This window comes from Dermacentor albipictus, chromosome 3 (assembly GCF_038994185.2).
Source record: "Dermacentor albipictus isolate Rhodes 1998 colony chromosome 3, USDA_Dalb.pri_finalv2, whole genome shotgun sequence".
NCBI classification, from domain to species: domain Eukaryota; kingdom Metazoa; phylum Arthropoda; class Arachnida; order Ixodida; family Ixodidae; genus Dermacentor; species Dermacentor albipictus.
The window spans coordinates 107,052,521-107,079,342 of NC_091823.1; the positions used below are offsets into that span (position 1 = coordinate 107,052,521).

The following is a 26,822-nucleotide window of genomic DNA, read 5'->3' on the forward strand; positions in this document are numbered from 1 at the left end:
ATACTTTCACTGTACTCTCACACTGTGGTGCAGGTTGAGGCATCTCTCTTTTATGCCTCTCTCACTTTCTGTACCCTCATATTGCCCTTTCCTCCTCGCGTGCACTTCTTTCATTTCACGCTGCGCTCCGCGTTCGCTTTCATTTTTTGCTCTGCCCGTTTAATCGGTTACGCCGGGGAACGACGCCGACGCTCTGCGCAGGAACGGGCACCTAACAGCTGCGCTCAAGAAGCGAGACAAGATGGAAGACGGGTAACATACAATAGTGGGATTTTTACAGCGCAGCTCTTAGGCGCCCGTTGCTGCGACGAGCGTCAGCGTCGGCTTCAGAGTAACCGAGTGAACGAGCACTACAGCGAAGGTTGAAAGAGTGAACGCAGAGCGTGAGCCGAAAGACTTGAGCCGAAAGACGCGAGCCGCCTTCGGCAGAGACCAATGAGAGCAGCCCCTTCAGTGGCCTGCGTGCGGGAAACTCCATGGTGTCATGCCGACAAGCCCGACCACTTGAGGCGTACTTGTATCTGGTCTCAGCCGGACCGCTCGTTTCGTACTATCGTCTGCTCGCGTCATTCATTGTCATTTCTGCTTTAATTAAGGCAGTCATTAGGGGCTACGATTCGCATTCGCAGCTTTTATCTCGCCCAGTTGTGGAATGCCCCCACCACTTTTGCTTCCAGCATGCAGACTGCGCAACGTCGCTTGTTCTACCACACACGCAATTTTTGTTTTCTTCCTTTTATTTATAATTTTGTGCACACTTCTTGAAGGTTCTCACATAAACCTGATAAACGGCTTTGCTATTTGAAGCCGAAAAGTGTACGTCACCACATCCCCCCCCCCTCTAGCCAACCACCGGTTTCCTTGGGCTTCTCAGCAAGCATTTTTTTTCTTTTGTTATTTAATTTTGTCTCCTTCTCCCGTTAATGTTCATCGTGTTTATGGCAGCATCAAAAGCAAAGACACAATCGTCTAACAAAACAGGGCATGTTTTCCGCGTCATATCACTTCATGCTGCTCTTGGCGGATTCAACGTTCTAAGGTGCACCGCAGCGCCACTTCACAGCAGCGTATTGCGCGCTTTCGGGACCAATTAATGCCATCGGGGGTTTTGATCGGGCGAAAAGTCTAGAAATTGGTTCTCCTAGTCTTGATAAGCATGGATTGACAAGTCGTTAGTTTAAGTGTTATCGGCGGGGTCACGTTCTTCATTAAGTGCTAGTGAGCGAACGAAATGTGTTAAATCAAATCAGCGGACCAATAAAGCTATAGTGCAGGTCCATGCATCGAGATCGCGAAGAAAAAGTACCACAGCTCCACTTCAACTATTTGTAACGGCCGCATGCTCAGCACTATAGATGATGCATTATTACTTTCCTGCGTCGGCGCACAATTTCCTGCCATCGTGGCATTACCTCCAGATGGCGCAGCGTGTCCAAAGGGAAGCGTGAAAAAGGAGTCCGGCTTTACTACGCGCCTCATACACGGCGTCACTACACGTACATCGTTCGATGAGCCTTCTTGCCGTCTCCATGGTTGGTACAATGAAACTGCTTATCCTTCCGGAGCTTGAAGGACGCAAGCGCCACCGACCCAAAGCCTTTCACCGACGCTATGCTGTGGAGGCCCGCGTCCCTCGGTTGGGGCAAAGGTGGGTGTCCAATTGCCAACGCTGCGCCGGCGAAACGGAGAAAAAAAGAGCTTAATTATCATCATAACCTAAAAAACACATTATCCCCAACTACACATTTATCATCAGATGAGATTGCAATGGCATTATGTGAACGTCATCAATCATTTTGAAAGAATGAATGCGCCGTCAATCTTTTGATCTTTTTCTTCAATCTATCGGTCTAACAATGAGAGCTGAAAAACAAGGTCTGGATTTCCCTGTTTCAAATGGGAAGTGAATTTGTTGTTTTGAGTCACCAATTTAAAGTTTCCCGCGATGCGCCACACGCTGAAATATGCTCCAAGCGTGAATTGAATCAGTGGTTCCAGCCTCTTTTCTGAATCGTATCCCTTTAAAAGCTGTACCAAATCACTCGTTTACGTTTACGTTTTATTTGTGATTATCAGATTTTCTTGTCTAAAACTAAAAAAATTGGTGATTCAGAAGCTTTCTGTCTTCATTTGTAAGCACAAATTAATTTCGAGGGCAAGTTGGATCCTCCATTCTATCACGTGTCGAAGACAGCTGCCAAGTCAGAGAAAGTTCTCGTATTCACGAAATTACGCCCGTCGCCGCCGCTTGCTGTTTAGAAATTAATTTTGAGAAGTTAATGGATTCTCTTTGTAGCGTAGTAAAAGTCAGTCCTCGAAGACAAAATTGTATCCATCGCGAAAGACATGCATTATCCATGCCCTTAGAGATACCAGGAAATGAAATAATCGGCACGAGACGCATCCGTGGAGTGCTTAATAATCCCTTCACAAGACCGAGCGCCTTATGAATCAACCACGTGTGAGTCTTCAGCCTTTTCGAGGAGGCAAGCGTCAAAAGTAGGATGCGACTTCTGCACTTAACATTCTGCCTCTTAACCGCCTGGAGGAATGTATTCCGGTGCTCCGTACTTAGTTTATATACTCTATTAACCGGTGTCTTTCATCGGTGTCATCTCCTTTCGTTAGTTAGATTATTAAGTGTTGGGAACAGAAGTGAACGAATGAGCAAAACAGTCCGGTCTAAATGAGATAATTTAATTAGTTTTGCATGCTGTATGTTTTGTGTTTCTTGTATATCGTGTTTTATCGTTTCATTTAGTATTACTTCTATATGAGTACGCTAAGCGTGCCGCCAGGCCATACGAGGCGCTATATAGAAAGGTGCTATATATTGAGGCGCTATATAGAAACAGATATTTTTCATCGTACGTAGATGTGCGTCCACGTGGTAATTCATCTCTGCTTGCACCCACCAGAAGGTTTTCTGTTAGGTCTTGGCCGCTGCTTGTGAATACTGAGCGTTACGCTTTTAATACAGTAATGCAGGGTTGAAGAGATTAGACACTGTACATATGTCAAGAAAATATTGCGCGCGTACAGCATGCTACACTCCAAACGACTTTTGTCAAATAAACGAGACGAGAGGTATACTTGTTCGTTCGAGCAAGAACAACCCCTTTCATTGTCTTTACTGCTTTTTTTTTAACAGCGGAGTGGTTTAAGCTGTAGTTCCGCGGTGGAGCGTTACCAGAAAGCTCGTGAGCCCAGCCGTGCGCCCAGCCGTGCGCGGCCTCACGTTGCCTAGCAACCACCTGCGAGAGCACCGAGCCATGTAACCTCCTCTCACACCACGCTCGTGGGGCGAAGTCGTGACGTCACAGGCGACACAGACAAAAGAATTGCTTTGCTGCACACGCACTTAGCTTTAGGATGTCGTCTATGTGAATTCCATTTCTAATCATGTACAATGTGTGCCTTGAAGCACGTGTTTTGCGTGGGAATAAATCAGTTGGAAGTCCGTGCTTTGTGTGACTTGTTTCTGCAATCACCCTTCGTATAATTCACTACGATTCAATTGTAATGTGACAACAGTATCCCTAATTGCCGTATTAATGATGTAATGCGTATTGGAGCTCACCCATCTTTCTTCACATTCATTTTATTAATGGTCTTCAACAATTTCCGCCCCGCGAGAAGTTGTTTTGCCGTCTTCAGGGAAGGCAACCTTGAACGCAGTAAACCTGTTGATATATTCGTTGTTGTTGGATAACTCCTTCAATGCACAAGAGATATGAGCGTGGTTTGCAATAATGTCGTCGCAGTGCGTCGTGATAAACGTGGCTATCAATGACTGTCATGGTAGCCTACAAGATGTTTAACTAAACTCTGCCATTCGTACTTGTAGATACTGCTTATGTTCTGCTGCTTTCGATCTCTCTCTGTTTGAGCTTGGCTGCAACCGACTTTCCAAGTACTAAATGAGTTTGTTGCTGTGAAATGTTTCTCTGCAAAGTAGCATGCGCTCACTTATGTGGTTACGCCAACTTGTTCTGTACGAGCGCTGCATCTCAGCTCCATGCTTAGCCCTGGCGGTGCTGGTCGACGACCGACTGTTTCATTGTCACTGGTGACCGGCAGTACGCTTCTCCACTGCTCTTCAGCTCCAGGAAATACTTGTTGGTGATCTGCACCTCTTTACGACGTCTAGCATATTCCCGCTACATTTGGTCAGATGCCTGATAATGAAGTGTTGCGCTAAAGGATCATTTACTGCCTTGAGACAATCATTCAATTAGACACTTTCTACGGTCATTTACTTAAAATAGTTCTTTAGCTACTTTGCATTATTGACTTCAACCTATTGGGGCTGATTTCGTTCAGCGGTCTCATATACTAACCTTGATCCTTCGTGTTTGCGTTGTCTCCGGGTGTCTTCTACTATTCCATCCCTCGCCCTGCCTTTGTCTCCTGCCATATCCTATTAGAAAACAAGGTTTTTGAGCATCGCCGCTTCTTTCTGTGCAGCTTCTTTCCACCGCTTCTAGTTATCGAACTGGATAATGAGGTCTTCGGTGTCCTGCTACGACGTCCTGCTCCGATATGTACTTCCTCTATTTTCGCCCGCAGATTTGCTCCGTTGATGAGGTTGCGGTCGCTTTGCATTCATGGGGTCTGACACTCGTGAGATGATATCTCGGGTCCCTGAACTTTCAGATGCTTCTTTTAAATGCACCGCAGTTTTCTTTTCTGCTCCCGCGTTCTTTGGCACTACTTGTCCTGTGGGTATTAGAAAGTTGCCATAGCGATCGTGAAATTTTTACACTGCGGTTTTCATCTATTGTATTCGTGTCCTTATGCCTTGGTTACACTGCCGGTTCTTTCTTTTCTTTAGTAATATTTTCATCAATCCAAACGTGAAGAACCATTAGTGTCGACTTTTCCGACAGCCTTGTGCACGTCCTATAGCTGGACCTTGCGACATTCGCTCAAGGGCCGTCTCTGAAACTGTCAGACGTTCCTCCACTCTTCTTTATTTCCAAGTCACCACTTTCCCCTGGCGACCTGAACCGATGACTATTCCAATGTATTGAAACTATCTGCACTTGCACGGATCATAAGCAGTCAGAATTCCAAGGTTTTCGCTTTTCCCTTGCAATGCCTGAGTTACCCAGATTACCTGTCTGCACATATATATCAGAACGGTATAAAACGATTTTATTGAGTGATGGCACAAATTGATTGAAAATGAAAATTTTTCGTTGAACGACGCCCTGCGAACTTTTGACGGCGGCTGTACGTTGCGCACGCCTCTTATTTTGTGCCAGTGGCCCGAGCCACCCCCCATGCATGCGAGAATTTCAAAATACCACTCCACAGGAATACATCCTCTGTCATCTGTATGAATTGCTTCACCTTCATTCTGCTTTTTCTGCATACGTCTGGAATGTAAGCAGGAGTAACTTGCCTTTTCCATGTTAATTTACGCTCGCCATTATAATAAGAAAAGTGTGTCTACACTGATTTGCCGTCATTTCCACAAGGCACTCTAAACTCCTAGCTGTCGAAGTAACGCCTCGCCTTGGGGAAAATACACCTCTCGTATCTTAATTAAAAGAGACGTTCTTGATAACTGTCTCGTTGATGCTACTACAGCTATAATTGTTATCGGTACTGTTTGTCTTAAGCGCGGAATTCATCTGCAATAATCTTCACATGTAGAGTCGCGAAAAGCGCGGAGTTTGATTCTCTCCATGAGATGACCGAACAAAACTGACCGAAAATCACCGATATAACAATATTACCGAGAATTTGCCGAAAAAGGAGATGATCGAACCTGTTCTATCGTATTTTTTTCGAAAGAAAGTTCACTTTTCATTTCCTAGACTCAAACATTATAGAGTAATGTTCCTCATTTCGTAGTGAAAAGTCGTTTATTGCGGTCAGCATAGCAGGTTGCTTGGTAAAAGTGCATGCAATGAAATGTAACGAAAATGTGTAACTTTACTATCGCTTTTACGTTTGCAACCATGCTACACACGCGTGTTAGTTTAGTACCAATGTTAAGAGGAAAAAACCGATTATTTTATCATTCATTCTAGGCATGCACAGATTACACTGTTCTTGCACCCCGCGTGACGCAATACAAGTTCTATTTAGCCTCACACATGGCATATATTAAAGCGTACCTCGGCAGTACGTTTGTCGATCGCAGCGGGAGTGATGCCGTTTGAGGAAGCTCACTCTTTCATATTAGGTATAATCAATCAAGCTCGAACCTGTGCTCAGCAGGAGCTCTAAGGCCTATAAGTGTATAATTTGTTGCAGACATTTAATGGTTTCTCGACTCTGCCATCCCCCCGCAAGACACGTAAGGTCCACAAATGGCGTCAAGAGAAGCGAGCGTCAAGAGAAGCCAATTCGCGCCCATGATCTGTTACCACGGCGGGCCAACTACCAATAGGAAATGAACACGACTGCAAGAATAGAGCGTAGGTACTCCCAGCAATGGCGTAGGATACGCAGAGCTCATAGCTGTTAAGCCTATGAGTCTGCCTCTGTGATGCATGAATAAATGTCCCCTATGTATTTGGTTACTTAATTTCTGTGATTTGTGTCTATATATCCTAAGAAGTGCATCGAGAGGTTTGACGCAAACTACTGCGGCTCCATGCACCATACGGTCTACCTGATAGTTATTTTCTTGATATTTTGCTCATCCACGGTCCACGGTAGCAAGTGCGTATGTCGGAACGAAAGCGACATTTATAGGAATGAAGCCTTCGTTGAACGCATAGTGTAATGTGACCTCCATAGTGTCATCTAATACTGTAATTTTACAACTCGGCGTCCAATGTTTCTTCGGTGATTTACTTGTTCAATATTGTTGATAGCAAATTAGTATGCCTGAAGAAGCAAATTCGCGTCTTCTACCTGCCTCCGGCCTCAACGAAAGTGGCCGCACGTAGGAAATTGATCAGACAACGCATGAGTTTGCTATCGTCCACGGTTTGGTGGCTCACGTGATCTCTGTAGCGTCGGGTACTGCGCATTTACGCCATTCAAACGCTATTCTCCACTGCTGGCGGTGATGTTTAGGCGAGAAACTGTGCAGCGGAAATTACGCGATATTTCAGTTCTGACGACACGACCATGGACATTGCGGTCGTCATGGCCCTCTATATGATGTGTATTACACGAGAGAGAAAAATCGACCACGGAGAATTTCGTTGTCTGCACTCCTTTAACAATGGCACTTACCTGGGCTGGGGTGCCGGCCCGCGTAAAGACCCTCCATGCTATCACCTCAGAGTGCCCTGCTCTCGCGTCAGCAGCGGATGCTCGCCATCTGCTCTGGCTCTGTCGAGGAACAATGGCCGCAAGAAAGACAATGCTTAGAGGCTTTGGGATGCGTACAGATTAGCCGACAGTCTACGGGCGGGTAATTATGGATGACAAGTTGCGCAGGAACACTAATGCAGTTTCTTCACAAAGAAGCACAACGCACACTTATTTAACAAAATAAATGAGCGTAGTGATAATTAATAAATAGCTTGTACTGCTAACTAGTAAATAAACTGAATTGTTCTTAATTCGCATGCGGCACACCGCATGCGAATTAAGAACAACTCAATTTCATTTCATTTAAAAATGAGCCCCCTATAGTTAGTATATTTCATTCATTTCGCTCTCTTGCGGAGAATAAAAGCAACGAGCGTATACTTAAAGGCAAAATAACTATAACGTTCTTCTGGGAAAAAACCTAAGCGCTCTTCTCGTTTTTCTTTTTCTTATTTTTCTTTTTGCTGTAAGGGGGGGGAGGGGAGAAGGGGGCGCGCTGGTGATGTGCATGGGTATAATCGGTCGGGTGCAAGAATAAGCTTATTAATAAAGTTACCATGATTCCTAACAAAACATTTGAAGTGACACTGAAACCAACCAGTCTTTGGCGCATGTAAGGCCCGTCAATGTTGTTTGTGAGCCACTTGTAGAAACATTTCCAAGCTACGATGTCACGAACGACGCTTCTTTATTGGCGTATTTGGAAATTCCAAGCTCCGTTTTCGCAAGTGAACATCTAGGTTTTGCAATTGACGCGTTTTTATTGGAATATTTGTTACGCGTGAAGGTCAGCTGACTCACTCTTTTGAAATGCTATAGAAATAGCAGTTCCCTATAATGAACTATGATGACACCGCGAGTAATTGTGAAGACGTAGGAAGCGCGCATGCCGCAGGGTTAATACATACTGCATCACCCAATATCAACGGACTTAGCCACGGACGCTATTAGGGTGCATATTCGACACATTTCCGGACAACCACCTCACCATCTTACTTCTTTACCCAGCAGAAAGGCCATACACAACTTTCAGTCGTATAATTGCTGTCAGTTGTATCTCGTTGCCATCGAACTACATGCCTGCAGCAAGACCATCCTCACCTTCACGGTACCTGTACACACTAGAAATACGCATCACCACCCCGGCAATCACGAAGAAGGGTAACATGCCGGCGATTGCCCTGGAGCAGATCACATTATGAGGTGCACAGTGGCCGCGCACATGTTGACATCGATGGCTCAGTCACACCTACAAGTTCAGCTGCCGCTGTGGTGATACCAGCAAGATCCGTCAAAATACAGCTAAAACCGTCACATGTGCAATCAACGACAGCTGCTGAACTGATAGCCCTGCGTGCGGCTCTTCATTTCATTCAGGAGGAATCACTCGATGCATGGTCAATCCTCTGTGATTCCAAGGCAGCCCTACAGTGTGTACTCTCAGCACTGTGGCATGGATCACATGATCAGCTCATCGCAGAGATCAGAGAAGTCTATCATCACATAGTTGACGAAGGACATGATATAATGTATCAGTGGTTGCCTAGTCACTGTGGCATACATGGCAATGATCGAGCGGACGCAGCTGCCCGATCAGCCTATGATGGCGTCAACTGCGTTGCCATTCCTTTTGCGAGAGCCGACGCAGCGAGAAAGCTTTCCGTGCTTGCGCGTGACCTAACATTAGCTCAATAGAATTCATCCTAATTTACAAGTGCGCGCCTTCAAACCCAGGACGCTAATTTGCAGCTCCATATACCATCCGGCCTTCCATGACATAACTGTACCCTCCTAGTCTGTCTATGGCTTGGAGTGGCAATTTCAAATGCGTGCTCTTTTCTTATCGCAATGGCCAACAGCCAACTTCATGACTTCTGCGCGCGCAACGAAACAATTGCGCACCTTCTCTGTGAGTGCCCTCGTTTCCTACCGGAAAGAGCAGCACTCTCAGCCACTCTAGACCAACTGGAGAGAGAGAGAAACAACTTTACTGGTCCATTATGAAATGAAACGCGTTAAGCCTCTGATGGGGTGGCTCCCTCTTCGCGGGCTCCATACGCTTCCAGGGCCGCCTGGCCCCTGTGGATCAGTCGGTGCTGGTCTTCCAGGGTGGGGCTGGTCAGCATGATCTCCCATCGCTCGTAAAGGGTGGGGATAGCAGGGGGGTTAGTTATGGGTATAGGTAGGGGGTGGTCTATGGAAAAATTGCCCTCTCCTATGACGTGCAGAAGGGTGCCTAATGCACTGCAGTGAGGACATATGTTCTTATATCTCTCTGGGTATGTTTTGTTCTGGAGGCAGGGGTTGAGGATAGGATCCTGCTTGGATTTGCCTGTATATTGTTTCTTCGGCTCTGGTCAAGAAGTGGTGGGGGTGCGGGAAGGTCTTCCTGCCGTCCCTGCAATATTTGACTATATCTCTGTAATTTGTGATGGGTTGCCATCCCCTTGCCTCCTCCTCGTTGGCAAGGGAGTTTAGCGCTCGGGCCTGATGATGAGCATATACATTGCCCTCAACTGAGGAGTGAGCCGGGACCCAAACTAATTCGATTGCTTGTTTAGGAGGCGTAGCTTTACCAAGGATTTTTAGTGCCACAAGGGACACCCAGCCAGATCTGTAGTTCTTGTATGCAGCTTGTGAGTCCGTGACGATCTTGGTGGCGTTTGGTTGCAGGAGTGCGAGAGCTATCGTTGCCTCTTCTCCTTCGTCCGAAGACGGAGTGTAGATTGATGCGCAGGCGACCAGCTTTTCTAGCCCGGTGACTAGGACTGTTACCCTCGTGGAGCGTTTCGATAGAGAGGCGTCTGCATATAAAACAGTGTCGTCTTCATCCAGGGTCCTGGAGATGGCTCTTGCCCGGGCGTCGCGTCGTTGGGCATGCCTTGTGGGGTTCATGTTGCGTGGTAGTGGTTTACATTCCAACTTCTCACTCAACTTTTCGGGTAATTGGTCGTGGCGGGTGTAGTGTGATTCTTGCCATCCTAGCTTGCGGAGGACGCTTCTGCCCGCCTTGGTCTGGCTAAGGCGTACCCTTTGATTGGATAGGTGGGTTTCTACGAGCTCGGCTACTGTGTTGTGGACTCCCATTTGAAGTAATTTTGTCGTGGATGAATTTATGGGAATACCCAGGGCCTGCTTCGTGGCTTTCGTGATTATTGCGTCAAGTTGTAAGACGTCCTTCTTGAGGAGCTGCAGGTACGGCTCTGCGTAGACGATTCATGAGATAACAAAGGCCTCAATGAGGCGCAAAGTGTCTGATTCCTTCAGACCCCTCCGCCTGTTGGCCACTCAGCTGATCATGTTCAAGATTTGGTCTGACGTGAGCTTGATTTTTCTAATCATGGCTGTTGCCCAGGATCAGGATCCTGGGATCCCAGGATCCTGAGTTGAGGTACCGGGAGGATCCGGTTCCCTTCCAAAGTGATTTCTATGTTTTATGCTTGTGTCCTTGATGCACGTGGTCTGACAATGGTCAACCCCCATTTTTTGAGGTGAACAGCAAAGGCCACATGTCTTCACATAGCTGTTGATCGTGTCAGCCGCTTTTTGGAGCGTGTTTTCCATCCAGCCATCCAACCCTGCCCTCGCAGTCCAGAGGGTGATGCCGTCGGCATATAATGCGTGGCCCAGACCATCTGTTGATTCGAGAAGCTTGGGCAACGGCAGGAGAGCCATGTTAAATAGGAGGGGGGAAAGGACCGAGCCTTGCGGCGTTCCTCGATCCCCCAGGGAGATCGGTTGGGATGTCTCCTCTCCTATTGTGATCCTTGCCGTTCGGTTACGAAGAAAGTCTCGGATGTACTTGTAAGTTTTCACTCCACAACCCGTGTTGCGCAGGTTGCGGAGGACACTTTCATGTGTGACGTTATCAAAGGCACCTGTAAGGTCTAGCGCTAGTATCGCTCGCGGCGCCTGCTTCGTTGCTCGCTTAATTACCAGTTCGTTGAGTTGTACGAGAACATCCTGGGTGCCCAGGTGTCGCCTAAAGCCATACATTGTCTCTGGCATCTTATCGGTGGCATCACGATGTCGCTGCAACGCCCAATAACGGAAAACAACATCCTAGAAAACTGGCCTACTCGAACATCAGTGCGAGCCGCCATGAAGACGCTGCTGCGTTATTTAAAAGGCACCGGACTTTGTGATAAACTGCGACAGGCACCGGACTTTGTGATAAACTGCGACTGTACACTGCGGGACGTATAGGATGGGACGGTGACAATACGTAACACTAGGAAAGCCTTCGCAGACTGCATGCCAGTGTCCACAGAAGCGGTTCTGTACTGTGCGTATATGTGTGCGCATTTTTTTCATTTTTTTCATACTTTTTCTCATTCTTTTTCTTTCTCTCAGCTATCGGATCCTTTTTTCCCATCCCCAGCTACAGGGTAGCTAACCAGAGATAATATCTGGTTAACGTCCTTGTCGTTCCTTTGCCTTTCTCTCTCTATCTCTCTGTTTTGAAATACACCGCCAAAAATGATAAAGCGTTTTAATATAGACTAGATGCGCAGGCGTGGCTTCGTTCCAGGATGTTGTCGAGTTTGGTTTAGGGGTGCGGGCTCAGGCTTTACAAATTTTTCGGTACAGTTCAAGTTCATATCCAGAGCAAAAATATGATTGTTCGAAGCAGTTTGAACCGGTTAATACGTGCCCATAACGGTTTGAAATTAAGGATAATAAAAGATTTAGCATTTTCATTCTGAACGCTTGGAAGTATTAAAGCTACTAGAGTAAGAAACAATTAGAGCGAGGATCAACGGCGAATATATCAGCAACCAATAGTTGGCAGAATTCATTGTACAGTTCAGCAACGCTAGGCGCAAATTGTAACAAATGGTTGAAAACTTCATTCGCGGAAGTGTAAGACTAGGAACTGCGATTATTATGCAGAAGACATGTAATATTCAGCAGCAGTCTGGAAGTAGAACAAGAGTTTGTGATTGGAAATCAGCCTCATGAATCTGTGCAAAAGTACGTTTATTTTGGTCACTTACTCACAGGGCACCTTGATCATGAGAAGAAAGTTTACAGATGAATAAAAATTGGATTGAGCCCATACGTCAGGTATTACCAGATCGGCACCGCTAGCTTACTGCTATACTCGAAAGTAAAAGTGCGCAATGTCTACATTGTTCTGGTACAAGTAACAATTCAGGCAAGAGCCTTTGGGTTAACGGAGGAGATTGAGCAGAAATTAAACGCCCCCTAACGACCGATGCAATGGAAAATGTTAGGAGTACCATTAACATAGTGACAGGTAGCGGTTTGGATAAGAGAGCAAGCGGGGGTAGCTGAAATTCAAGTTCACATGAAGAGCAGTAAAGGGAGTAGATCAGGCCATGTATAGTTTAGGGCATATACATAACAAAGTGTCTAATAGAGTTCCAGAATGAATACGAAACAAGGGAACAGAAGTGTGGTCGAGGATGGCAAGAAACAGGTGTGATGATTTTGAAAACCAAGAATCAGCAGCCCAAGACCTGAGTAATAGGAGATCACTGGATGAGGCTTTCCTCCTGCAGTGGACATAAAAATACGCTGATGACAATAACACATTTTAGAAAACTACATTGCCCAGCCTCGCTCGCCAATTAATTTCAGCGAACCATAGTTCATTTCTACCCTTACGTGACGCGGACCGATGCACGAGGTCTATCTCAACAGTTCATGCAGCGGTCCGCAAAGAAGTGAGAGACTCAGGGACCGAAACAGAAATAATGGCAGCAGTGGCCGCGGCAAGCAAGAGCAGAAAAGGAAAAAAAAATGAAGCAAAGCAACAATCAAACAAGCCCGCAAAAAAAAACGAAAAAACGAGCAACCAAGCAGCAAGCATGCCAGTCTCTTCGTCGTGAGTGCGAAAGCTCATAATTTTGACAACGTATCCAAGCATTTCACAAAAATATGATAACTATTAAATGCATTTGAATAAAAGGCTGACTTTTTATATGAATATCTTTCACACATTTGCTTAATTGCAAAGGTAAGGAAGCATTCTGAAAGTTGCTCAAAAAGGTATCTTCAAGAGAAGCAGTCCGAGAATCCAGTTTGTTTCATATAACATTTAGGCTAAAAGCACACAAGCCCAGCTTCTAAAGCAATCCATGCAGAGGCTACAAAGAGAAATTCGAGGACGCTTAAGCTTCGCCTTCAAGAGTGGAATGCGATAGCTTTATCACATCCCGTCCGCACCGCCTACTCAAACGCGCTACGCCAGCCAAACGTCGCGATCGGCAGAGATAGCCGGGCCCCGACGCGCCATGAAGGCGGACGTGTTCATGGGGCGAGTGGCGTGCCACGTGTCGGGGCAGCGCCGTACATTGCGGGGAGGTGGCCTTGTGTGTTTGCCGCAAGATGGCTCTGCGTGTGCGCAGAGCGTAGAAGAAATTTAGCGGAAACGTACTTCGCTACTCGTGAAACTGCGACTTCTGTAAGCTACATGGTCATAATTACCGGTATGCAACGCAGTGTAGCTTTCTACGGCACGTTGCTATGGCAACACCGCAATCACTAGAGGCGATTTTGTCCTGTTTCGGAGGACCGAACTCGTCGGTGAGTGGTAGCGTCTCCGTCTCACACTCCGGAGACCCTGGTTCGATTCCCACCAGCCCATCTTGCAAGATGCTTTTTTTTATTTATGAAGTCCCTTCTGGGATTTATCGCTCACGGCCAACGCCACTGACACCGACGCCGACGACACCGGCTTTTCTGCGACATGAGCTCCTTAACGCTGTAGCGTTAAAATTTCGGTGCCCGCGACTAACTGCCTCCTTGGGGCCCTAATGACGACATACGATGATGAGGACGACTGGTCTACACGTCGGCATGCTTAAAGCGTCAGTACATCACAAATATAGAATTAGTCGAAGTACCGCATCGGTCCGCAGCAAGAAATTGAAGAAAGAGCGTAGTCTTCAAAACAAGAAACCTTTCATTAGGAATTCAATTTTCATGTTATAAACGCATAACATTCAAGAAAACGTATGCACAATTGTACATACGTAGAATGCAATGTGCGTATGTGTAACGTGGGTAACAAGCATGGTCAGCGATTTTTTTTTTGCAGATGGTCGAGCAGGGCCCCTGAAACTTGGGGGCCCGGGGCTGCAGCCTCCATAGTCCCCACCTTGATCCGGCACTGAATCCACGCACCATTGTCGAGATCGTTGGGCATGTTATTTGTCGCAGATACGTATCCCCAAATTATTACGGCACCTAAGCACATGTACGAGGTTTAATGAGAAATTTCGTGCTATTAGCGAAGAGTAATTTTCTATATTGTTAATCGTAAAGAGAGGAAATGCAATGAATACGTTGTTGCGCTAACATGAAAATAAGCACCTGGGAAAGAAAGTAGGAAACGATAGTTCGAGTGCTGAACTTCAATTGTTTTTATTTTTACAGCAGAGCAGGGAAAGTCAGCAATGCGCTTGCGCACATCATTGTCGTCTAGAGCGATTACAGTGACATTTTAAACAGTAAAGAAAAGACATTTGGATCCTTTGGCAGACCAGGTTCGTGGGATTCATGCCGACTTATAAGTAGCGCTAGCCCAACATGTAACCACCCAGCAATCAATTACTATAGTACTAATGAATAACATATACCATTGAATAAAACGTTTTCAAATGCTTTGTCAGTCGGGTGGCTCCTCGTACATTTACTGTGGGGTCGCTATGCCTACCGCATCTTCACATGCGCCAGAGCCAGCCTCCACATGCGAACGTGAGCGCATCACCCGCATTTTCATGGCGCCATTTTAAGGCGAACGCCTTATATGCCCCATAACGCGAAAAATCCGGCCTCTGTGCGGCTTCCGTCCGACGTTCACATCCGATGGTACGAAACCCACGTGACCAAGTGGTGACGTCACACTCCCGGTGCTGGTCCTGCTGCGGCTCGCACTGCGCAATAATACGGTGAACAGCCACGGCGTAAGACGGACGCGTGGCTCACAGACAAAAAACCGATCCGGACCACTCCTAAATTTGATTAAGTTTGATTAAATTGGAAAAATGTGGGTTAAAACGTATAACCTTAAACTAAACCGAATAATGTGTATAAACGAATAATAATATGGAAAGCACCCACGCTATGCTGTGGAGGCCCGCGTCGCTCGGTTGGAGCAAACGTGGGCGTCCAACTGCCAACGCTGCGCCGGCGAAACGGAGGAGGAAAAAAACTTAATGATCCCATCATACCTTAAAAAACATATCACGAATTACACATTCATCGTCAGATAAGGTTGCAATGGCATTATGTTGCCGTCCCCAATAATTTAGAATGGATGGATTCGCCGTCAGTCTTTTCATATTTTCTTCTATCCATCGGTACAACACTGGGAGCTGAAAGACAAAGTCTGGATTTCACTGTTTCAAATGGGAAGTATGTTTGTTATTTTGAGGCATCAATTGGAAATCATCGGCGGTGCGCAACACGCTGAAGTATGCTCGAAGCGTGATATGTTTCTGAATCGTTTCCCTTTATAAACTGTGCCAATTCGTTTGTTTATGTTTATTTCTTACTTTATGTTATCGGGTTCTCGCCTAAAAATACAAAATTGGTCATTCAGAAGCTTTTTGTCTTCATTTGCCTGCGCAAATTGAATTGGAGGGAAGTTGCATCCTCCATTCTATCACGTGTCGGAGACAACTACGAAGTAAAAGGAAGTGCTCGTATTCACGAAATTACGCCCGTCGCCACCGATCGATGTTTAAAAAATAATTTTTACAAATTAATGAGTTCTCTTTGTAGCCTAGTAAAATCCAATCCTCGAAAACAAAATTGTATCCATCACGAAAAACATGCATTATCCCTGCCGTTACAGATACAACGAAATGAAATAATTGCCATGAGACGCATCTATGGAGTGCTTAATAACTTCCTGAGATCGAGAGCCTTATAAATCCAACATGTGCGAGTCCTCAGCCTTATATAAAAGTCAAGCGTCAAAAGTAGAACGCGACTTCTGCACTTGACATCTCGCCTCTTAACCGCCTTAAGGAATCTATTCCGGTGCTCCGGACTCAGTTTCTATACTCTTACAACTGGTGTCTTTCCTCGCTGTCATATCCTTTCGTTAGATTATTAAGCGTTGGAAACAGAAACGTACGGATCAGCGAAACTGTCTGGTCTCAATTAGATAATTTAATTAGTTTTGCATGCAGGCTATTGTTTTGTGTTTCTTTTATATTGAGCGTCTGCTATGTGCCCCTCCCCCCCCCCCCGTCTTATCGTTTCCCTTATTATAGCTTCTACATGAATACGTTAGGCATGCCGCCAAGCCATATGATCTTAGGCGCTTTTTGCTTGTATATAAGAGCTATGCATAAGCCGATCTTTTCCATCGCACACAGATGCGCGTCCACATGGTAATTCCTCTCTGCTTCCACACTCCAGAAGGCTTTCTGTTAAATCCCAGCAGCTGCTCATGATGTCTGAGCGTTACACATTTAGTACAGGAATAAAAGGTTGGAGAGACCACCACACCGGACATGTGTTATTAAAAAATTGGCCGCGCATGTGCACACCTCACAGCAAATTATGTTTTTCCAACAAACGAGACGAGATGTATGCTTGTTCGCGTGAGAAAGAACAGCCCATTTTCATTGTTTTTATTCTTTTTTTCTGCTTCGGGCGCAACAAGTTCATGGCAGTGCATTAGATAAGGGGTGCTCGAAAAACAAAACACAGTGAGCGCTTACATAGAAGTGATTGACTGGCAGGGAACACACATATATCTACCGGAAGGAGGGGGGGTGGGGTTGTCTGTCAACACTGGATTAGCTGAGCATGAGTTTCACGCTGGCTAATATAACTAAGGAAACGCATCCTGCCATTGCCCACCATCCGGTTGTGTTCTCCTGCATCAGAAGAGCTACCTTAGGGCTACTGCGCATGATCAACCTATTAGGTAGTTTATTGCAGTAGGTTTAATAGTGCGAATAAATAAGCAATGTGTGAGAAAATCCTCCTATCATCTTACTTGACGAAGGAATTTCTTTGCTGCACACGCACCTTTCCGTTTGCAATCCGGTTGCAATCATGTACAATGTGTGCCTTGAAGTATACATGTGTTTTGCGTACCAATAAATCTGTTGGAAGTCCGTGCTTTGTGTTACTTGTTTCTGCAATCACCCCTTGTATAATGCTCTGCGATTGAATTGTAATGTGACAGCAGTATCCCTAATTGCCGTTTTAGTGGTGTAGTACGTATTGGAGCTCGCCCATCTTCTTATTGGCCTTATTGATGATCTTTAATAATTTGCGTCCCACTAAAGGTTGTTCTGCGGTCTTCAGGTCAAGCAACATTGAAAAGAATAAATCTGTTGATTTCATGGTTTCATTTGGAAAGCTCCGTCACTCCACAAGAAATATGAGCGTGGCTTGCAATAATGTCATCGCAGTCCGTCTTGATAAATGTGCCTGTCGATGACTGTCACGCTAGCATGCAAGATGTTTAACTATACTACGCCATTCGTACTTGTAGAAGGTGCTTATGTTTTGCTGCTTTCGATCTCTTTGGGTTTGAGCTTGCGTGCAACCGACGTTCCAAGTAAATGAGTTTGTTGCTGTGAAACGTTCCTGCGCAGGGGAGCATGCGTTCAGTTATGTAGCTATGCTAGCTTGTTCTGCACGAGCGTTGCTTCTGAGCTCCATGCTTATCCCCGGCACTGCTGGTTGACGACCGTCTGTTTCATCGCCCCTGGTGACTAGTCGTATGCTTCTTCACTGCTCTTCGACCTGATGAGGCACTTCTTGATCTGCACCTCTTAGCGACGTCCAGCGTCTTCCCACTGCCATTCGTCAGGTGCCTGAGAATAAAGAGTTGCGGTAAAAGATTATTCCTTCCTTGGAAACTATCAATAAATTATGTATTTTACGTGCCAGAACCACGATCTGATTATGTCATTATATTTGGACCACCTAGGGTTCTTTAACGTGCACTTAAAGCTAAGTACACCGGCGTTTTCGCATTTCGCCCTTATCGAAATGCAGTCGCCGTGGCCGGGATACGATCCCGTGAAACCATCATTCACGTATGTACTTTCTATGGTAGTTTCCACTTGAAAAAGTGCTCCTTGGGTTATATTACCTTTGGCACCTCAACCCATTACGGCTGGTTTTTGTTCAGTGGACTCGTAATCTAACCTTCCCTCGCGTTGGTGTCTCCTTCTCTTTTATCACTCCAGCCATCTTCGCGCTGTGTTCTACTAGAAAAGAAATTGCTTGAGCGTCGGTTGTGCCTTCGATGGAGGTTCCGTCCACCACTTGGATTGAGCCAACTGGCTCACGAGGTGTTCGGTGCCGTGTCCTGGGTCGTGCTCCGACATGTCCTCGCTGAATTTGCGCCGGCAGATTGGCTTCGTTTATCTTGGTGAGGGTGGGTACATTTTGCATTAACGGCGTAATACACCCTTGAGATTGATTTCTGAGGTCACTGAACCTTCACATGCCGGTTTTCAATGCGCCACAGTTTTCTTTTGTGCTTCTGCTTTATTTGGCACTACTTGTCCTATCGGGTACCAGGAAGCTGCTATTACGATCATAGCCTTTTTGCATTCCAGTTTTCTTCTATTTTATTCGTGCCAATCTGCCTCGGTGACACTGCCGATTGTTCGCTTTCTTTATGTTTTATCTCTGTCTGTTCAAACGTGAAGCACCATAGGTGTCGACTTTTCCGCCATCTTTGTTGCAAGTGCGAGCTGGGGCTTGCGCCATGCACTTAAGCGTTGTCTCAAACTGTCAGACGTTCCTCCACTCTTGTTTTCTGCGTAATTGCGTAACTTTTGCGTAATGTTGTCAACTCATAAGTACTCGAATTTCTTGAAAATATCTGAATTTGCCCCTATCTTCAGTATTCTGAGTTCCAAGGTTTTTGCACGTCTCTTGCAACGTCTGAATTATTCAGATTCTCGCGTCCACAAATATGTGAGAACGGTAGGGGGCATGTTCCAGGATTTTATTGGCTGCTGGCATAAATTCGTGAGAAATTAAAATTTTTTGTAGAACTATGCCTTCTAAACTTTTGGCGGCAGCTGTACACTGCAGACATGTCTCGTTTTGAGGCTGAAGCCTGAGCCAATCCCACTGCATGCTCGGAATTTCAATATCCCACTCCGCAGAAACTCATCCTGTGTCCTCTGTATGAATTGTTTCTCCTTCGTTTCGCTTTTTTGCATACGTTTGGAATATAGGCAGTGTTTGCTTTCATTTTCATTTTATTTTATGCTCATGGTTATAATAGCAAAAGTATCTCTGCAATGCATATAGAATCGAAATTGGGCTAGTTTGCGTTCCGTATGGAAGGGGAAACAGTACGTGAGACGAGAACTAAGCAAGATTGAAAACACCTGCGCTGACTAGCAACGTTATTGGAACAAGGCAGTATATAGAACCAGGACAGCTCCAACGCATGCGTGGAGCGTATTGTCAAATAAAAAAGTCAATGATAAAAAGTGTCATGTATAAGGGCGCATCATCAATTTTCACAAGCTTTCTTTTTCCTCATGAACGGTCTGCCGTGCACTTTCTAGGAATGCGAAAGTTAAACTTATCTTACGGGATCAAGAAAGTCGCTCAGCGAGTCGGAGTTCCTGTGGTGTTTTCAGTCCTAAACAAGTTAGGCTTGCTCTACAGACGTGTTAACCACGAAGGAGCCAGAAAGGATTTATGCACTATCAGGCACATGAGACCGCACGTGAACTGCACTGTCGTGGTCGTGTAGGCGACTCCACTGCCCTACAAGACGACGCACATTGGCCAAACGGGACGGTGCCTCAGTGTCCGCCTCGGAGTAAGGGAACAACTTGGTGCTACATTCTGGCAGTTGTAGATGCGGGTTCCCGTCAGGCCACTGAGCCACCATAATACGTTCACTGCCCGGTGGTGTTATACTCATTTTGGTCCCTGTACCGGAAAATATCATGTTCCTGACGCTTTTAACTCTTTACCCACTGAACTGTACTCAATCTCATGAAAACGGACACTCAAACTGTACCTCAATCATTAGAGGCCGTGCCATAGTTTTGATTGGCTTCGTTTGGCCTAGATTGGTGTGTATTCTTGTTTGTTTCACTTTATATCTTTTGTAGCTCGCTTTTGCTCATAGCTCACGTTTGGTCTTGGTACTTTACTTTGGTATTGTAGCCTCCTCTTGTGTTGTAGTTTGCTTTTGTTTTGTAGCTTGCTTCAGTTTATAGCTTGCTAACCTTGCTTTTTTTTCTTTTTTGAGTACTTGCTGCTGACTGCCGGGTACAGCCCGACAAGCCGTCATGACTTGGGCTGCCCGGTTCTTTAATTTGTGCTATATTCGTGAAAAAGGTTTATTATTATTATTATTATTATTATTATTATACCAGACTTTCGTGCAGGCATGGTTATCGGCAGATACTCACAAGTTTACGCGCGTTTGATAGCCGAAGCACACGCGATTCACAAAGGAGGTAATGCATGCGTAAGTATGGTTTCGATAGCCCCAAGCAAATAAGAAATTGCATTCTTAGAAAGTGCACCACCGACCATTTCTGGAGGGGTATCACTTATTTAAGGTCGATGATTCGCCCTCACATAAAACTTTTTATCATTGCTGTTTTCTTTCTTTATTTTTTTTTGACGATATGCTCGACGCATGATGGGTCCTGCCCAGCTTTTATATATTATCTTGTTGCAATAAAGTCACCATTGTTAATCAGCTCATGTGTTGTAAATCTTTCTTTGTCCTCGTCTTACGCGCTGCTTCCCCTTCCTCTCGACAATGCTTTGCTGTCATTTCCTTAAGGCACTCTTAACTCAGAGATGTCGGAATATCGCCTCGCCTCGGGAAAAATCCAGCTCTCGTCTCCTAATGCAAAGTCATGTTCTTCATTATTTTCCGGTTGCTACAACAACACGTGCCAATGGTATCGGTACTGTTTCTTTTAAGCGCGGAATTGATCTGTAAGAATCCTTCACATGTCGAGTAATGAACAGTGCGGAGAGTTTTAATGCCTTCCTGAGATGAGCGAAAAAGGTAGCGTCTTCTTACCCATTGTCTCGCGTTTTTTTTTTTTTCTAGAGAGAAAGTTCACCTTTCACTTCCTAGGCTGAAATATTACACTGCAATGTTCCTAATTTTGACGTGAAAAGTATTTTATTGCGGTAAGTGAAGGAGGTCGCTTGCTAAAAGTGTATGCAACGAAATGTAACAACGTTGCGTAATTTTAATACCTCTTATATATTTGCATCATGCACGCATCAGGAGTTCTAATGCTTACACGTGTTCAGTTTGTTCCTGAAATTAGAAGGTTCTTTGATTTTGGCGCCCCCCCCCCCTATATTTGACACGTAACGTCCCGAAATGGCTTGAAGAGAAGTGGGCACCAAGGCTTGGGGATGCCAATTTGTGCGCACGAGCTTAGAACACGGGTGGCCCACTACGAATAGGAAATGAGCACGGCTACAAGATCAGAGCGCAGTACCCCTTCGAATGGCGTAGGTTAAGCAGAACTCATAGTTGTTAAGCATATGAGCTCGGTCATTGTTATGCGTGAATAAATGTGACCTATGTAACTCGTTACGTCATTTCTAAAGCTAGAACCCATGCACCTTGAGCAGCATGGACATGACATTTCACACACCCCACTGCCGCTGCGTCCCCGATACAGCCTACGTGATGACTCTTTTGTTGATATCTTACTCTCCAACGCTACGTGGTTTCAAGTGCGTACGTCGGAATGAAAGCGACAATTATAGGAATGAAGCCTTCATTGGACGTACCGTGTAAGGTGACCTCCATAGTGTCATCTAATACTGTAATTGTTCAAATGCGTGCTTTACATTTCTCCAGTGATTTCCTTGTTGAACATTGTAGAGAGCAAAATAGTGTGACGTTAAAGACGCTGGTGGCGATGCGTCTTCTGAGCGGCGGCGGGTGCGTTTGCCGAAACAGGGCCGGGAGACGCAAATGCGCGTCTTCCACCTGACTCCGGCGTCGACGAACGCGGGCGCACGTGTGAAATTGAGCACACGCTGCATAAGTTTGGTGTCGACCGGACTTCGGTGGTTCACGCGACCTCCGTAGCGTCGGGTGCTCCACATTTACGTTATTGAAAGGTCATTCACCTCTGCTGAGGGGAATGTTGAAACGAAAAGCTATGCGGTAGAAATTGCGCGATATTTCATTTCCGAGGACACGCTGGTCGACAGGCCTCCGGTATGGTCCCGTCGGTGCTGTGTACTAGTCGAGAGAAAAAAAATCGCCACATAAGAATTTGGTGCTTGCACTCCTTTAACAACGCAACTTAGCTGGGGTGGAGTGCCGGCCCGCGCAAAGACCGTGCATGCTATGCCCTCAGAGGGTTCTGCTCTCGCGTCTGCAGCGGATGCTCGCAATCTGCTCTGGCTCGGCCGAGAAACAAAGTGCACAGGAGAGACAATGCTTGGAGATTTCGAGATACGAACAGATTAGCCGACAGACCACGTATGGTTAATTAGGGATGACAACTTCCGCGGGAACATTTATGCAGTTTCGTCACGAAGAAGAACTGCGCACATCTGTTTAACAGCAATATGCCCTGTTGCAAACCCCACGTGAATTAAGAACAACTCAACTTGGAGCCCCATAACGTAAAATTATTCCAATGTGTTTTTATTCCAATCTCCTGACGTCAAATTTGCGCAACCACCGACACAAGCATCGGGCGGTTACCCGCCGAGTTGTCTGAACAGACCAATCAAACGCTCGGCTCGTTTAGAGGAGGTCACTTTTGTTTGCTTTAAAAACGAATAGCATTGCCTACACTAAGCTACTTGTCTTGTCTAATTGGCTTACTAGAGGCGAGAAGAACGCTCAAGTGGAGAGGGATTCGATTGGGCCCAGCCAGTGGACTGAATATCGGCAACCAGATGAAGGGGGTGGTGCAGGTGTCTGTGATTGGTCCGCTTTCTCTTACTTAGCTTGCGGTGGCTGGTCGAAAATCACCGTGGCAAGCAAAGGAAGCGTAAGAATGACGCTAAAACGAATCCTCGGCAAGGAAAAGTTGGCAGAAGGAGGTTATAAACGTGCCAAAAGTGCTCGAAAACATTACACAGCCACGCAAAAGGTTTTATTGCACGCAAATAAAGTCACGCTCCTCGGCAGGTGTGAGTAGCTAGTGCCTGAGCGATCGGCGGCAGCCATCTTTTATTCCTTTGGAATGGGCAGCCTGCGGCTATTCAGAAAAAAATTCAGTTTTGTTCAGCATAATAATGCTTCCTCAACGCGTACACCTCATTTAGACGCGGTGAGTTTTCGCGGTTTTATGACGTCGCGTGACAGGCAGGTGAAGTGGGTGCAGCCTGAAAACTTTTGACCAATAGCCGCGGGCTAATGGCGAAAAGGCGTCTAATCACAAATAACAATTTTTGTTTTGCGTGGTTGAATCATGCATAATCACAGTTTCCACGTCATATCAGATGGGAAGCTATCGCGGATTTCGTGACTTCGCGAGGCAGACAGGCAAAGTGGGCGTGGTCCAAAAAGTTTGTGACCAATCGCGGAGGGCTGATTGTAGAATCGGAATAGTTTTAGCTATAGCGCCCTTGATTTCATTTCAAAAGTGACCTTGTTAGAATATTTCATTTATTTCGCTTTTTGCGGACAAATAAAGAAAGAGCCAATACTTGAAGGCATAATAAATATGACGCCATGCTGGAGCAAGAAACCACTTTTTCTTGATTCTAGGAAAAAATTCAAGGGTGCAACTTTCTGTTTCTATTTCCTTTTTTTTTGCGCGGTGTAGGGGGAGGTGAGCGTGCAGGTATTGAGCAGACTAGTATTGATAGAAAGCAAGAATTGGCTTACTAATGAAGTTATCACGATTCCGAGCAAAACATTTGAAGTGGCACTCAAAGCAACTGCAGTCCTTTGCGCAAATGAGTCGCCGTCACAGTTTCTTGTGAGCCGGTTGGAGAAAGTTTTCCAGACTACGATGTCACGAATCACGCTTTTTGGTTGGCGTATTTCCGAAATCCTAGCTCCATTTTCCCACGTGAACATGTAGGTTTTGCAATTGACGCAATTTTTATTGGATTGCTTGTTACGCATTCATGGTCAGCTGACCCAGTCTTTTCAAATGTTATGTAAAGGGCATTTCTCAAACATGAACCATGGCGATACCGCGTATAATTGTGAGGAAGCAGGAAGTACGCATACCGCAACGGTACTACAGATTTGCTTTGAAATGCACCACCAAAAAGGATAAAGGTTTTAATATAGACGGGATGCTGAGGAGTAGTATCGTTCCAGGGAGTCGAACCGAAACGTTTTCGGTTTCGATTAAAGGTTCAGGCTCAGGCGTTACAGATTTTCTGGTTCTGTTCAGGTTGAACTGCTGAAACAAAATTTTATTACGTTATTATTGGTAGATACTCGAGAGACGAGCCGTCGCGAGAACGATGACGAAGTGGGTCTGTGCCCTTGGTGCGAGAAAAAATGTCGGCCTGGTGCTCTGGCTCCAGTTCAGTGTAAACAGCTTGTAAATAGCCTCTTCCGTCTGTATCTTTCTACACGTAACAATATAATTGTTTTCACCGATTTGAACCGGTTTATACGGGTTCATAATGGTTTAATTAAAGCATAATTAAAAGATTTAGCCTAATATATTTTATGCTCAAAAGAAGTATTCAAGTTATTACACTAAGAAACAATAAGAATGAGGACCAACAGCGGATATCTCGGCAACTGATGGTTTTCAGAATTCATTGTAGTGTTCAGCAACGCTAGGGGCAATTTTAACAAATCATTGAGCACTTCAGCCACCAAAGTGTAGGACTAGGAATGACGATTAATACGCAGAAGACATACGTAATACTCAGCAGCCGGAAAGTAGAATAAGATTTCGTGATCAGCAGTGAGCCTCTTGAATCTGTGCAAGAGTACGTTTATCTTTCTCAATTGCTCACAGAATGCCTTGATGACGAGAAGAACATTTGCAGAAGAATAAAAATTGTATTGAGTACATACAGCGGACATCACCAAATCATCACCGGTAGCTTACCAGTATCCTCGAAAAGTGCACAATCATTACATTCTACTGGTACTAATAAAAATTGGAGCAGAAACTTCTGGTTTCACAAAGAATACTGAGAAGTTTAACGCCGCCTAATGAGAGATGGAATAGGAAATGTTAGGTGTAGGCGTAAGAGAGTGGCAGTCAGTGGTTTGCACTAGACATCAAACGGGAGCAGCCGATATTCCCGTTGACATTAAGAGCAAAAAACTCAGTGCTGTTCCACTCTGTGAAGGTGAATGACCAGTGGAGCTGTATGCATGGTGATAAACTATATTGATTTAAATAAAGACACACGCCACATGAATTGTCATTTTCTACCATCCTCATTATTTTGTCCCTAAGGTGACTATAGCTTTGTGGTCGCCATGGTAGACGGCCATGTGTTCTGCAATGACGCTGAAAAGTTTCTTCGCGAACGTGAAGTTTATGCAGGACCAACGACGCGTGGAAGGCCCACCGATGTTTGTATAGCACTGAATGCCGAACCTTTTCCAATAGAAACGCCAGGAACCACTTTCCAATGGTCAAGGCAGGTCTACGTGGAACACACCCACAATTACGATGAGAATGGAGCCGGTAGGTGTGATCCAGGTTCTCCAGGTCCTCTTTCGACATCCCAGGGAAGAAAGTAGACTGCTGCGACAGCGATTCCACCTTGAGTCTGCACGGCACACACATCGGCATACTCCGCGGCAACGACCTCGTCTGCAGTCATTAACACATATGGAGTAATGAATGACCCCGCAGCCACTCGGGAGTCGACACGGTTAGAACGGAACTGAGATAACGTGCCTATGCAGCGCATGACGTCAGCACCCAAAGAGATACACCCATTGGTTATTTATAGTTTGCCGCTGTAGTTTTAGTTTATTTCTTATTATATCGTTTGTATGTAGACTTCATTGTAGAGCCATCTACGGACGATGCACAGGGGGGGGGGGGGGGGGGCGTTGTAGTGAAGAGGGTACACTGCAGCTGTGAGGCGCGAGCGCCGACGACTATGAAACGTAGCCGGGGCACACCAGTGATACGTTTTGGTTTGAATCGAGGCTACGTCGTTCTGTATCTTCGCGCTCGGCCTATGCACGCCGCGATCTGCCGGAAACTAGCGTATAACAGTTCCGCTGTAAGAATGTAGTAGAGCAAGCCATGCAAAATCTAGGGCAGATAACAAATGCTGCATTAGTGTTTCAGAATGGGTAAGAATTAAGGGAAGGGAATAGCAGTCTAGGACGGAAAAAAAACTAGTGTGATGACTTAGAACAACCAGGAATCAGCTAGTCCAAGACCAGCGTAATCGGAGAACACTGGAAGAGGCTTTGCTCCTGCCGTGGACATGAAAATAGGCTTATGAAGATGACACATTTTAGAAAATGACGTTTTTCAGCCTCACTCGCGAATTTATATGAGTGGAATAAAGTTCATGCCTACCCTTTCGTGGGGCGAACCGATGTGCGAGGTCTCTCAAACAGTTCATGCAGTAGTACGAAAAAAAGTGGGAGACTCGGA

At 45.6% G+C, this 26,822-nt stretch overlaps 1 long non-coding RNA gene across 1 annotated transcript in view; it reads right to left on the bottom strand.

The window, feature by feature from the left end:
• Positions 1–872: 872 nt before the first annotated feature.
• LOC139057885 (uncharacterized) overlaps positions 873–26,822 on the bottom strand; it is a 203,873-nt gene continuing 177,923 nt past the window's right edge. The window contains exons 2-3 of the long non-coding RNA XR_011513065.1: positions 7,201–7,299; positions 873–1,669 (exon numbers count right to left, since the gene is read on the bottom strand). This is a non-coding gene — a long non-coding RNA (uncharacterized lncRNA). The remainder of the gene's footprint in view (positions 1,670–7,200; positions 7,300–26,822) is intronic.